This window comes from Phyllostomus discolor, chromosome 11 (genome assembly GCF_004126475.2).
Source record: "Phyllostomus discolor isolate MPI-MPIP mPhyDis1 chromosome 11, mPhyDis1.pri.v3, whole genome shotgun sequence".
Taxonomy (NCBI): domain Eukaryota; kingdom Metazoa; phylum Chordata; class Mammalia; order Chiroptera; family Phyllostomidae; genus Phyllostomus; species Phyllostomus discolor.
Window position 1 is genome coordinate 80,360,621 of NC_040913.2, and position 14,806 is coordinate 80,375,426.

Here is a 14,806-nt window from a genome sequence, read left to right on the forward strand (position 1 = left end):
CAACACCAGCCTCTTTCTACTAAGGTTATATAGCGATTCATTTCGTTTGTTTATAAGTCTTTATCTTAAACTCTAAATACTCTTCTTTTAGCACCAACATGATTAAAATTTCAGCCAAGAAAGAAAAAGCCTATTTAACTGAAAAAACTTTACTGATAACATTCGGGCCCTAACCACCACATGTAACTTTAATGAAAGAAAAGTGCATTCGGATCCAAACGAGGAAGGCGAGTGGCACGGAGGTGAGAGAAGACGGGACCCGGGCCTCGGCTTTGCCGCAGCTCTAGGCTTCCCCAGGGCGGGACAGCCTGGCGCACGGCATGGGTGTGTTTGGGGACTTTGGACAGTGGCCGTCTCACAGAAATGTGATGTGGCCACTTTTACAATAGTTAATTTTCTAGTAGCCACTTTAAAAAACATAAAAAGAAGAGGTACAACTAATTTTAAGAGTTTATTTAGCCCAATAGGTCTGCTGTGTCATCATTTCCATAGGTGTTCGATACAAAGATTATTAATAAGATATTTCACATTCTCTAGCTCACAGTGAGTCTTTGAAATCTGCTGTGCATTTTATACCTCAAAATGTGGATCCAGGTTTTATGAAACCTAATGTTATTCAACGTTGGATGATGCCCTCTTTAAGAAAAAGGTAACAACGTGACCCCTGCACCATTAGGAGGGCAAGTGAACGATGATTTAGAGTGAAAAAACACATTACAAGGAATTATTGGAGATTACAAGATATAGGTCTTTTTCTTTTGATGCCTCTCTTGGCGATTTACCAGACACACTTGCACAGAAGTGTTCTTTGATTCCAACCTGGCGTCTCTTCCCCCCATACCACCCCCTCCCCCAAAACTCTGCAGGCCCTGGCACTCACAGGGGCCCAGCTACAGTGGGGGTCTCTAAAGTGTAAGCTCCATCAGTGTTAGGGGCTGCACTGACTCCTGAAATTCACAGGTTGAAGTCTCAGCCTCTGGCACCTCAGAATGAATCCCAAGTGTATTTGGAGATAAAGTCTTTAAAGAGGTGAAATGAGGTCCTTAGGGTGGACCCTCAGACGACATGTGTAAGGACACCAGTGTCCTTACAAGAAATGGAAGAGACACCAGGGACACTAGCACCCAGAGGTAAGACCACGTGAGGACAAAGCAGTGAGCAGGTGGCTGGAAGCCAAGGAGAGAGGCCTCAGGAGAAACCTACCCCGATGGCATTTTGACCTTGGACTGTGGCCTTCAGAACCATAAGAAAATGAACTACTGTCCTTCAAGCCGCCCAGGCTGCGGTATTTGTGATGGCAGCCCAAGCAAACTAACACAATTAGCTTCTTGCTAAAACCCCCTCTGTTTATGGACTTGGTTCTTTCCTGCATCACACCCTTGCTCAGAACCACCCACCCCCTCTCTTTCTGCTCTGCTCCAGCCCAGCTAGAGCCTTCTCTCCTCTTCAAGTCTTCACGCGGAGAGACCTCCCCAGCTCAGAGCGCGCTAATGCTTGCTGACCACTATCCATGTGGCCATTGAATATGAGTTTCCTTGTGATGGATTTTACATTATTATCCCACAGTGTTCCTTTTACTTTTCAACAGACCATCAAGGACAATAACGTATCAAATTAGAGTAGTAGAAAAATTTCTTGAAGGACCTTTTATTGAATTAGGAGACAGAAGCCCATTTAGGGCTGTGGATGGTAAAGAAAAAAAAAAAGCCTTGAAAATGTTATTTCCAATGTTAATGGACAATCGAATGCACCTCACCAACGGATAGGGCTGTATCTGCACTAAAAAGACCGAAACAGCCTAACAGCACTTATGGCTGAAGTCCCCCACGTCTGCCCACTGCTCCCTTCTAACCAGTGGGCCAGAGGAATTTGTTCCTGCCGTAGCAACCCAATCCCGGTTGTTGCCCTCTGTTTTTCCACTGCTTACACCGGCAACGGAAGTTCACAAGAATATCTTCCAAAAACCTTTGGCCAGAACTGAAGGAAGTGAGTCCATTCAAGGGTGAGAGGATGATTCAACCTCGTTGAGTGCTTAATTCTCGGTATCCCTTCTGAAACTGCTGAAAAGAATGCCAACAAGTTGTAATTACCGCAGTGCTTCCCTGGGAGGTGGACCTCTGCCAGTGCTCGCTGGATTTCAACCAACAATTCATTTTAAATAAGTCATCGAAGGAAATGAGCATCTATTTTGGTCTTTTGTGAAGGGAATATCTACGGCCCCTGAAAGGCCCCCAGGTATGCTTGATACAGAGTTTCATAAAACTGCGCTTCTTATGGGCACTTTTTGTGCAGGTGTAAATATAACAATGTGCATGAAATATAACAAAGTAATTCACTAGAGAGTTGATGACAGAGAGTGGCCACCACTGGTCTCAGAAGAAGAGCAAACTTCTCAGCTCACCAAAATCTACATTATCTAACCAGAGAAATACACACTTACTCTTTTAGTAAGAAAACCCATCTGGGTTCAAAATACCTACAAACTGCCATATTTTTCCAGTGAACCAAAGTTCCCGAGGGGGACCTCTATCCTCATCCTCAGGCATGTCCGAGGGCTGCGTTTGCAGTCAGAGTGGCTTCCAAGACCCCCATGCCCATTGCCGTGTGGAGTGATGCGGCATCAGCTTCAACATCTTCCTTGGGAGTGGAGTGGGCAGCTATGCATGACCTCTCCCCCACCGCACACCTTGGTACTGATCTCCTTGGAAGGTCGTGTGAAAATAAAACCTTGCATTTTTTTTTAAAGAATGTTTTCCTTATGGCATCAGACAGTTCTGGAGTAAAAGCAGGCCCTGGTGAGCTGTGTACCCTGGAACTGGATAAGTTCCAAAAATGTTTGCAAATGCTATTTTGAGTCTGAGTCAACACACCTGATCTGGAAGGCAGAGGCCGGCAGGGCTGGCAGAAGTACAAGGACTCCGTTTTGAGGATTAAAAAAAAACCCAACTAATTTTATCCCCTTAAGAGTCAACGGGAAGGAGCATTGTGATCTTGAATTATTCTGTTTTGTTATGGATAACAAAGTAAATCTAGGAAAATCAACCTCTCTTAAAATAATGCTACACATATACTAAGAAAAATACTGAGCATACTTTCTTTACCCTTTGCTATAGCTAGTTTTCATTTATTTGGCCCAAACTGATACCGTAATTGTATCACATGGGAAAAAATAACTGGCACCTCCAAATCTTTGGGTTCTAATCCCACACATGACCAACTTGCCATGTGGTTTTGCAGTTGCATGGATACCCTGGGATACTCACTGATGGTGACTAACAAATTGTGTCAGTAATTGGGGATAGCAGTCATTCTGTTGCAAGATCAAAAGCAGATAAGTCATCTCATCAAACATGTTCTTACATGTAACAGTGGCTACAATGGCATTTTTGAGCATTCGTGTATAAAAATAAACAGCTCTTGTCAATGGTGAACAATCAAGCTGGAATGACTGTGAATGCAGCTTGTTGGTATTAGAACCACGTTCCATGAAGAATACTTGAGGGAAATGAGGATCCTTGATTTGTAGGAAAGAAGATTCATAACAATGGAGTCATTTCTCTCTGTGATTGAAGAACATCTGTGAAGAAGAATTAAAACTTGTTTTTGCTTGTGGGAGCTCGGAGCATTGAAGAAGGCCACTGGGGGGGGAGATTTCAGACCACCTCAGGGGACTGTTTTCTCACGCGGCTCCTTTGACATGATGCACTGAGCCAAATATCATGCCCCTCCCTGGAGGTGTCCAAGTGGATGCTTTGTGACCATGCAGCAGAAAGACTGCTTTTACTACATCATTGTCCTCCTTCTCCCAGAGGGCAAGAACATTAAGAACAAATAAGCAAGGGGATCATTGCCGAGACACAGACTGCAGCTTTTTCATCTTGCCAGTTAAGGATACTCGAATTGCCATTTGTTATTATCACCACTTGAAATATAAAGGATGTTTTAAGCCAAGAAGAAAAGAAATAATGCAAGAACAAAGAACAGTTCTTGAGTAATAAATTCATAAATTCAGTTGCATGAAAGAGATACCATTTATGTAAATTAAAACACACAAGCACCAATACTGTACATTCTACATTGATAATTACACACACACACACACATGCACATGAATGGGAAAAAGGATTATCAGCTCATGAAAGTGGTGAGCTCTGGATGGGGAACGAAGAATGGGACTAGAGTAAGACAGAAGGAAAAGAAAGATTGAAAGAATACAAAAGGTTGAAGACATCTGGAAGCTAAGGTCAATCTTAGAAACTCATTGTTGGGAATAAGATCTGAAGTAAAAACTAATTTTTAAAATAGTGTGGGTGAAGGGGCAATGCGAAAAGTGGTCTCTCCACATTAGCACCAGTAATCCTCACTTCCACAGCTCTGCCATTCATCTTGCATTGGTGCCAGTGTGGCACTGGTTTTACATATTAGCTCTCCCAAAGTATCATGGACTCAGAGAAAGTTACAACCACCTCCTTGGCATGGCATTAAATCACGAAGTTCAACCAACATTTACAACTAATAGTGATTTACAGCTTCTAACGGGCTTTCCCATACAGACTCATCTCTAGCCAATGTTCTCCAAACGTGCCTTTTTTGTGCCACGTAGTACGTGGCCTCGCAGATCAGTCCTCATTCCTGAGAACACCGTGGAGACAGCGCCTCCTCTGGGGAGCTTCTCTTCCTGCTCCGCTGGCCCAGACTCACTCCCGCTGCCTTGTCTGTGTTCTCACTGCATGTGGCATGTACTCATTGAGCAATCCTTATTTTAGAATAAACTTATTCTTCTCTTACGTTAAAAACAGTTTTTATATAAAAATAATTTGATATCAAATATGTCTTCCACTCCAGGCTGTGAGAAGAAGGAGTTATTTCTGTGTAGTTTTGGATGATAACACAGAGCTGCTAAGTTCTCGAGCCTGAGGTTGAACATACGGTTACCTTTAGTTTACAGGTAAGGACATTGAGGGGCTGGATGATTACACAACATGCCTGAAGTCGCCCAGCTAAAGAGTGGCAGAACTGAGAATGGTCTCCAGGTGGTCTGGCTTTGAACCCATACTTTTAATGGAAGTAGATGTAAATACTAATTTTTTTCCCCTTAGTGGAACTTTGGACATGAACACTGTCTCCAAGATTGGTTTCAATTTTGATACAATGCATGTATGGGACCAAGGTTTGCCTCTGTTTCCCTATTCACTGCCTCAACTATGATTTCATAGTGCAAAAGAGAGAGGGGGTTGACCCGGATGACTGAGTACATTGGGTTTCATGTGGGTAGCTATTAAGGGACAAACAGGGTTTTAGTTTTGGATTTTTTCTCTTCCTACCTTCAAATAATAAAGCAAACTGACAATGGTGGGGATGGGGCGAAAAACCAACAACAAGCCAACAGCTTGTTTCTGATTTGTCTGGGATTGCTTTCGAGGTTGGAGGACTCATTCAGAGTTGCATTTCAGAACCTTCAGAACAGTTACTCTCTTTGGAAACAACTTTGAGATTAAAAACGCTTTTAAAATATGTTACGTTGAGCTGCTACGTTAAAGACTTTTCACATGTAGAACAATACAAAAAGAAACAAAAATATTCAGTACAGTTTATATTGTAAAGACCCTGAGTACAAAACCCGAATAGAAATCAAGTGAAAGCACAAATAAAAACACATATTTTGTCAATATTTTATGCCCTGTGATAATAATCAATCAAGAACTTCTTTTATTGCCTTGGACAGTGGGGCTCAGTGGGTTGAGCCAAAGCTGGCTGACTGGATTTCTCTCGCACATCAGTGTTTTTCTCCCTCTCTTTCTCCCTACCTTCCCGGCTCTCTAAAATAAGGTCTTTTTTAAAAGATTTTACTTATTTATTTTTAGAGAGGGAAGGGAAGGAGAAAGAGAAACAGAGAAACATCAATGTGTGGTTGCTGGGGGCCGTGGCCTGCAACCTAGGCATGTGCCCTGACTGGGAATTGAACCTGCGATGCCTGGTTCGCAGCCTGAGCTCAATCCACTGAGCTACGTTAGCCAGGGCAATAAGGTCTTTTAAAAAAGTTCCTTCACTATGAAAGTACGCTTAAGAAAACAATGTTTAACAATTATGAAACCCTAAAATATAGTTGAGAATATGTCCGAGACAAAACACTTCTAATTTCTAATATGTGACAATAAAATTCAAAGTCACTATTATAATGATTTGAATTCTATTGTAGTTTAGTAATTAAGAAAAAACAATTTATGCCACTGAGATTTTTGGTCTCTGAAATCCCTGAAATATATTCTAGACATTCTTGTATATACTTTTACAACATGGAATTCCTCATTTCTGATAGTTTCCCTAAAATACATCTCAAATACTGTATATAAAATATTCATTCCTGGACACTTAGGACAAATGAACTTGGTCTTTAATTTCCAGACTTCCTTAAATTGCCTTCTTTATTTTATCCCTCCATATGAGATGGCAATAGTAGACTTACAGTTGTTTGTATGGAAGAAGACGTGCAGGTAATGATTCTCACAAGAGCTTCATTAACTCTGTTTCATGCATTCACAACTGTAAACCCACTGCTGCCTACCCCTGTATATCCTGACCTGCCCATCTCCTTCCCTTCTCCCTGGGCGCCTGCATTTTCCCCTCCTTGTTTATAGATTCATTCATTCACTCATTCACTCATTCCCACCTTCAGTCATTCATACATTTACACCTTTACTTATTCATTCACTCCATATTCATTTCACTTCCTACACCATGACTTTACTTTGATTGAAACTGAAGCTTCTTCCTTTTAACACATTATTTTTTTTCTGTTTCCAGGAGAGCTTGAGATTTGAGTTTTAGAGTCTTTTTTGAAAAATAAATAGTAGGAATGTGAGATTCCCTCTTGTGCCTCTTCTGAACACACCCCTCTCACCCGTGACCTCTCTCGACCCTCTCTCAAACCTAGGGTGTCGCTGACCCAGTGTTTAGGTTCTGTTCACTTCCACACTGTTCAATTACTCGTTTCCACGTCTTCCGTTTTAGGTGGTAAAATGCCACCGGGAATTCGGCATCGAATGCCAGTAATCGCCGCGCTTACTTCATTTTACATTTTTACTTGGAGGATTTATCTTCCAAATGATACCTGGGTTCTCCTCAGCCAAGACATGAATATGGAATTTCACTAGGAAATCAGAAACAAGGAAGCAAAATAAGAGGTGACAAGAAGTGTCCAGATTCCTTTTCTTATTTTTGGAGTTCTGTTGGGGATGAGTATTTCTAACTTAGGACAGTTCCAAAAAGTGAAATGAAGGTTGAATTTTCTATGAAAAGGAGGAAGTGGAACAAACCTGGAGGTTGTGTGTATTCCCGTCGAAACAGTGAGTTGGCTGCATGTGAACAAGAGTGGCTTGACAGAGTGGCCTCATGGCCCACCCTCTCTGTTCCTGACATTTTTACTCCAAGAATATCTTTCCCTTCCTTCTGTACTTAGTTGTAAACAACAAGCTTCTACTTTTTAAGGCAAGTGCTCTTCAGCGTTATGGACAGAAGAGGAAATTCCTTTTAAAATAGCTTTGTGATAGGACTCTTGTGCCTTATACAAAATAAGCCTTTTGGGAAACAAAACGGATGGGAAATAACATGATAAGAAAATAGCTCTGTAGTTTCATGTTAATTTTAAATCCACTCTCTTCATGGGAGGACTTGTTAATGGTTTGTGCTGATTCATTTCCCTGCCTCTGCTATTACCCTGGAGGGAGACACCATTACGAGTCTTGCACATACTCATGAGCATTAGTAACATCTTGGGTCTTTGATGTGTTCTGGGTCAACAGAATCACTGGAGCACGCCTATCACGCTATATAGGGAGTGGCTTTGAAGACAGCCTTGAGGCTTGGAGTGGGCAAGCCTTTTCTTCCTTGCCGAGGAAGAAAAGACTCCTGTTAAGCCAGAGGTATTTCTGAAGTCTTCATTCGGTCTAGTCACTCCAAGGACTAGGGCAAATGGTCCCAGGGACTCAGAAAGTCTGCTGGGGTTGCTAAAACACAGGGTCTGTGTGAGCTGGAGGGCTGGAAAACAGAGGACCCGTGGGCAGCGCTAAACTTTGACAGGAGTAAAAGCTCAGAGTTTCACAAAGCTCACTTACTTTCAGTTGTTGGAAGGTCAGGTAATGAGAACTCCAGGCCTAGGTTAAGGTTAAATACACTATTTCCCTTAGGCTTTAGAGATAGCTTTAGTATTCTGTTGATAAGTATTAAAAAGGTCAAAGCTCAAATTCCAGATTAAAAAAAAAAACTTTCCACCTAGAAATAAAGACACAAGTTACAGTAGCTGTAGATAGGTTCAGGGTAATTTCAATTGTCATGCGTATAGATGTATATATATGGTGGGGCAAAAGTAGGTCTACAGTTGTTTGTATGGAAAATAATTCAATAATTTTTTAAATTTTATTTTTATTTTTAACTTTAGAAGTTTTTTAATTGAATTTACTGGGGTAATATTGGTTAATAAAATTATATAGGTTTCAGGTGTACAATTCTATAATACATCAGCTGTATATTGCACTGTGTGCTCATCATCTTAAGTCAAGTCTCCTTGCATCACCGTGTATCTTCCGTTTACCCTCTGCTACCTCCTCCACCCCCTTTCCGTCTGGTAGTCACCATACAATAATTAATAAGTAGTAACAACACAAGAATAAACACTGTATAGTGTACTCACAACTGTAAACCTACTTTTGCCCCACCCTGTGCATACTCACAGGTTTTTAAAAAGCAATAAAATATCATATTAAGCTAAATTCATGGCTGTTTCATTTCATTATGCGCAGGATATTTTACAAATGAAATAAATCACTGCAAAATGAAATGCCGCACTTTAATGATCTGAAAACAGAACATCTTTTTAAATGGTCACTAGATATTTTGCAGATTTCACCAATTATTTGTCACACTCTGGCTGGAAATTCTGAACCATTCCATTCATTTATTAGCTCAGCCAGGGAACTGTTTTTAAAAATTTATGAAAATGCTTGTGGTCAAATTCCTCCCTTGCCTTTTACATACGACCAAGTGGAGAGAATGCTTTTCAATCAGTTAGCGGCTATAAACACCTGTCTTGTATTTTGCACCAGAACTATAACTACGACACTAATTGGCTTGGTTCTTAGCACCTTCTTGATCACACGGCCTGAATTTGGCCAGTCTTGCACTGGAGCATTTTGTGATCACATGTGCAAATGAAACTGTTATAGACCAGATGGCATTATTGGGTGGTCACAGTAGAAAAAAAATGCACTGCAAGTTTTAATTTTCTCTAGGAAAATAGAGTTCATTTCAGCCTGCCATGCAGTCTCATTTGAACCTCAAACTGTAGCTGGTGCTTACTTTAAGGTAGGGGCCCCCAAAGTGGAGTCTTGCACTCTAGTGAGTGTACAAGATGGTCTTTGGGAGTCTAGAGAGAAAATATGATTAACTTCTAGTTATATTTTATTTATTTTTTGATTAACGGAGAATAAACTAGGCATTGTTGCTATTTAATATGTAGACTGATGTGGACACCCACCTTCGTTCCACAGGGCCTGTGTTGCTTACAATACTCCAAGTCTCCTGAGAGAAGACTGGACATTGTCATGGTGAGCATGGGCCAGCAGAGGCACAACTATTCATGTGCTTTCAGCACAATCATACATATTTCAATTGGCCTATAAGCGAACATAAGGATATTTACGAGATTTGACATATTTTAAGTCCTTTGAAGGAAAGTTGACTGAAAATAATGGTAGTAAGTCAATACAAAGTGAAGAGCAAGAAAAAGTTGGTATTTCTTCTATTCTTAGTATAAACTCTTGATGTGCTGACAATGGAGTCGGATTTGGCAGGATGTCTGCCTCCATCCCCCTCTGCTGTGAAGTTATCAAGAGGATTATCAAAACACTGATACACATCCCTTCTGTTTCAAAGTGCACCTTGACCGACTTAGGGGAGGGCTGTGCCTTGAGAGACGTCAGATGAAGACAGAACAAAGTCAGCACGGTTAGCAAGAAACTTTAAACCCATGCATCTAAAACGTACTTTCCTGAATTCTTCCATGACATTATATGATGTAATACTCAATTTAATGTTTAATGGTCAACATTTAGAAACCATACTTAAAAGATTTTACTAATCGTCAATGACCTAAAGACACATTGAGGAAACACCGTCCTTGCTGTGATAAAAATGGCTAAAAGAATCCTTGAAAACACTGTGTCAAGCTAGACTATCGTCCTTTGACAGTAAACACTGGTAGAAACTCGGAGAGTAAACACTGATAGAAAGTGCACAATACACATTATTTTAAACTTGAAGAAACAAGTTTTATAACCAGCCATGTAGTGTAAGGGGTTTGGCATATATAGTGAAATGAAAATATAGATATTTCTAATAGGCTTCAGTGTGTAGTATTTGCTAAATTTTGTTTCAGTGATGGAATATGAATAATTACCTTTCTACTTTTATTATGAGCCATTAAAAGAAAGAAAAACCAATGAGGTGATATTCTCCATAATAAATGACTCATTTAATAAAATGGTATTTTTTAGAAAAACTATTAAGTTAACCACAGAAAGAATTCTAGGCTTAGTTTACAGAGACAACATTGCAAAATTAATAGATAAGCTATTTTAGCAAAGTAGCTAAAGCCAATGTACACAAAATGCTACAGGATGACACTGATATTCTAATATTTTAATTAAAGAAATAACAACATATAATGAATTTTTTTACAATATTTGAAATGAGGTAGGGAGTGACAACAAAACCCTTTGCTATTCAGAGTTTACTGGGTTATATCATAGCAAAGAACTTGAACCTGAAGATGAGTTATTAACTTTTCTTTAACAAAAGCAAATATTTGAAATCTGCTGACAGTTCTGTGATGACAAGTTACTGTCACTATTATAATAACTGAGCAGATATTTTTAAAAAGCCAAATAATTTGTTTATCAAATAAAGCTGATATTTAAACAAGGGTGAGGAAGTAACTGCTTTATAAAATAAATAATGTGTTACATACACAGCATTTGGAAACTATTTTGGAAATATGTGTGTATTATGCGAATTTATTAGTGAAAATGTGTATGTAACACCTATTAAAATTCCCATAAGCAATGTTAAAAATATCTGAATACGACTGTCTAACCAGCTATAACTTTTTCTAAATGAAAAGTTACAGTAATTTCAAACATACATGTTAAAAATATAAAAAAGGCAATTTGTTTTCAAGACATCAAAGCAGAGGTATTTATTAGCAAAATTTCAGCAAAATCTTTTGGATGATTGACTAGATGGAAAATTTTGTAACATGATTTAGTAAAAAATTACATTTTGTCCATTTGGAGTTTCCTATTTTTTTCCTCCCCTGATGGCCTTTGAAATGAAGGACTGAAATGAACTGAGGTTTGAATTAGGGTGCAATCTCTCATGAAACCAAAATTTAAAACACCATTTGAAGTATATTCACATTTGTTTCCCTAAAATCAGTGACAACATTTATAGGGAAAGCATAAATTTTTTGGTACTATTAAAAAGTAAAATAAACTCAACATTAAAACAGATATTTTTCATGTTTGCTGTACATAATATATTAGCCCAGTATTACTTGTAGAAAATTTATAGTAGCGTGTGTGGGGGGGATTTTTACCCCCCTCCCCCAGTGTCTAGAGATGTTCTGGGCTGTCATCACTGGGGAAACTACTGCTGACCTCTAGCTGGCTGAGGCCAGGGCCACTGCCAAACATCCTCCAATGCACAGGGCAGTCCCTATGACAAGGACATATCCGGCCCAAATGTCGACAGCACAGAGGTTGAGAAACTCTGTGTTAGAGAGATATAAATATTTATACATGTATGATATGTACTGAGAAATATTTTACTATATGTGTGCTCGATTAAACATGTTTGAAGACCGCTCTAAGTTTTGACTTCCGCAAAGCTGAATTATTAGTTGAGGTGCTTTTTGGTTCCAAGCTCAAAACATCTGGTATTTTAAAAAATTCACCGCAGTATTTTCATTCAAAATTCCCCTCACTTTTACCCCTGTCAATGATAAATCATGGGTTGGCAGGAGAAGGACTTCTCCGTAAGCAAGGCCACATTTGTCGATTATCTTTAGAGCTTTTTTTTTTATTGTTTTTCTCAAGGACTCAAATGTTCAAAACAAAGTTAGATTTTCACGGGGTTATGTACACATTTGCATGCAAAGTTCAAGCAATTAAATCTCAACCTGTGGGCACTAAAATGAATTTCATGAAACTTATTCATGTCTCATCACGAGTTGTTCAGCAGAGAACCACACTTAGAAGCAAAGGTAGAGACTTCCGTTATCAGGCTCCTTGTCTCTATTTTGGTCAGTTTTCAAAAATACATTGTGAAGCGAAGCAGGATTTTAGGTCCTTATCAATCATTTTCTTCAGTTAAAGAGTAATAAATCTTACCCCAAATCTGCAGATTTACAATTTCAGTTTTAAAGACTAGCACAATCGTCTGACTGTCTTTGGTGCAGTGCTTTGGGACTAACAAGCGCCCAGAGATGCAACAGTCACTCCTCAACTTTAAACTGCTCCTGTCTGATGCTCTTCAGACTTCTGTTTCCCTTCTGTAATGGCCGGAGTTTCAGGACAACCATGAGGCATGACTTTGGAACAGAGATTTAGGAACTGAATTATAAAATTAAAAAGGCAATGGAGATTTGAATATAGGACCATGCATACACACACACACACACACACACACACACACACACACCCTTTCTAATGCAAAGAAGCAAGACAGTTTGACAAGTATTTCTTTGAAACTTGGAAGAGAGGATGTTGGGAAGAAGATCATAAAAACATTTTATCAAGAAAGGAAAATTGCTTGCCCCGTATTCATTATATGCAGCTTAAGTTGTAAAAGTGTCATTTTAATTGCCTGATTAATTATACGCCATATATTACTTTATTTTCATTGATTTTAAAGGATATGAAGAATGTTAAGAAATACGTAAATAAAAAGAATGTTAGGTGTCACTGATGGCTTTGATTTTTCTAACTATTTTTCCTAATGCCTGTGAGTTCTTGAAAAATCAAAGTCCTTTGAAAACAATTTTTGATAGTAATGGGGGAACTGTCAATTTAGGAAGTTTCTACAGTTTAGCAGATACAGTTAATACATATTGATGCACACATGTTCTTTCTAGATATATATGCAGGTAAATTTATAAAGATTATTTCAAGAGTTTTGAGAATCTATGCAGTCTTAATTTCCACAATTGTATAGAATATTCCCCATAAAAAGCATAGTTCTTTAGGACAATTACTAAATATGTAACTTTAAGTAGAGAAAAAGAAAGTCATCATGAGATACAAGATATTAAGCATTTGCCTAAACTCACTCATAAGCTAGATGACTTCTGCCCATCAGCCTTTATGACAAAATCAAGGGATCAAGGGTTACTTGAGATGATAAAATATGGTATTGCTCATAGAAATACTATAGAAGAAAATAGGAAAACAAAAAAATTCCTTTCACTGTTGAATATGGGAATGGCAAGCCTAAGCAATAAACTAACATCAATTATGGGCTTTCAAGTGTGAAGATTGTGGCTGATAAATCTAAGAGTTTGAGAGGCCATGGAAGGCAGAGAGGAGCAGTTTTTAACTTCTATGGAGTCTCTGTAGTTAAGCTACAGCAAGGGGAGGGCGGGGCTGCAAACTTGCTGCCCACCTGTCGCTCATTTACTGATTACTTGCTAATTTAATTTCTTGCCTCTATTTTCTTTTCAGAATAGTTAACACAACACAGTATCTTCTAACAGTTCCCTCTTGTTCTTTTGTTCTTTTAAGCAAATGGTTTTTTTTTCCCCTCCAATTCTGGCTTTCTCTTGCTTTCTTTTTTTTTTTGAAAAAATCTTCTGTATTTTGGCTATTTTAATACTGTTTTAGTAATACAAAAATATGCATTAAAGGAGAAGATCAAAGTTAAAATATATGAACAAGAATTATAATATTAATCGGAGTAAAACTTATTAAAAAGAAATTCATCAAAATAAACTAAGCCTGCTGATACATTGTAACACTGGGACCTAAAATGAATAGAAATGATAGGATTTGATCTTCGATAAGACACCCATATTTCAAAAACATTTTTGTAAATTCTTTTATGATGTTAAATCAGTTTTGCAAATGCCCTTTCTCTGACTTTTGGAATGAAGGAAGTTGATACTCTGGTATTGCAGGGCAGATACTACCATCCTCATGTTATTTGGTACCCGGTGGTTCAATAGAACCACTTCCAGCTTTCCATCTTTTGGTGACGCAGTCAAAAAATTTTGAAGAAATTGTTTTATGCCTTCATTATCTTAAAAATGAAAACTACAGAAAACATTTGTTATTCTTGCTGCTTTTTAATGCTCCACTGGTCTGAAGTTCATAAGTAAGAGTTAAATACTTTATTGGTTTTAGGTCACGTCATCTGTAGTAATAAAACTGAAATTTAAAATGAATAGTTTTAGCTGTCTCATCCTTCCAGGCTTATAACTACCAAACAAATAATAGTGAGGTGGGTAAAAACTCACTGGAAGTTACCATATTACCTACCAACAAATACTAGTCATATTAGTCATGTTTCCTCTATTAGCAAATGACATAAGAATCCCATAACATAATTCGGTAGGGGAAATGCCAATGTCTTTTTTTCTATTTCCTTATAATTGAAACAATTGGAAAATAGAAATAAAAGGTAGGCTGACATTAAAAAGAAAATAAAGAGAACACAAAGGAACCCCCAAACCAAGGACTGCTGGGCTGTCCCTGAATCC

At 38.6% G+C, this 14,806-nt stretch overlaps 1 protein-coding gene across 3 annotated transcripts in view; it reads right to left on the bottom strand.

Moving 5' to 3' along the window:
- DLC1 (DLC1 Rho GTPase activating protein) overlaps positions 1–14,806 on the bottom strand; it is a 338,602-nt gene that overhangs the window by 85,222 nt on the left and 238,574 nt on the right. The window lies entirely within an intron of this gene.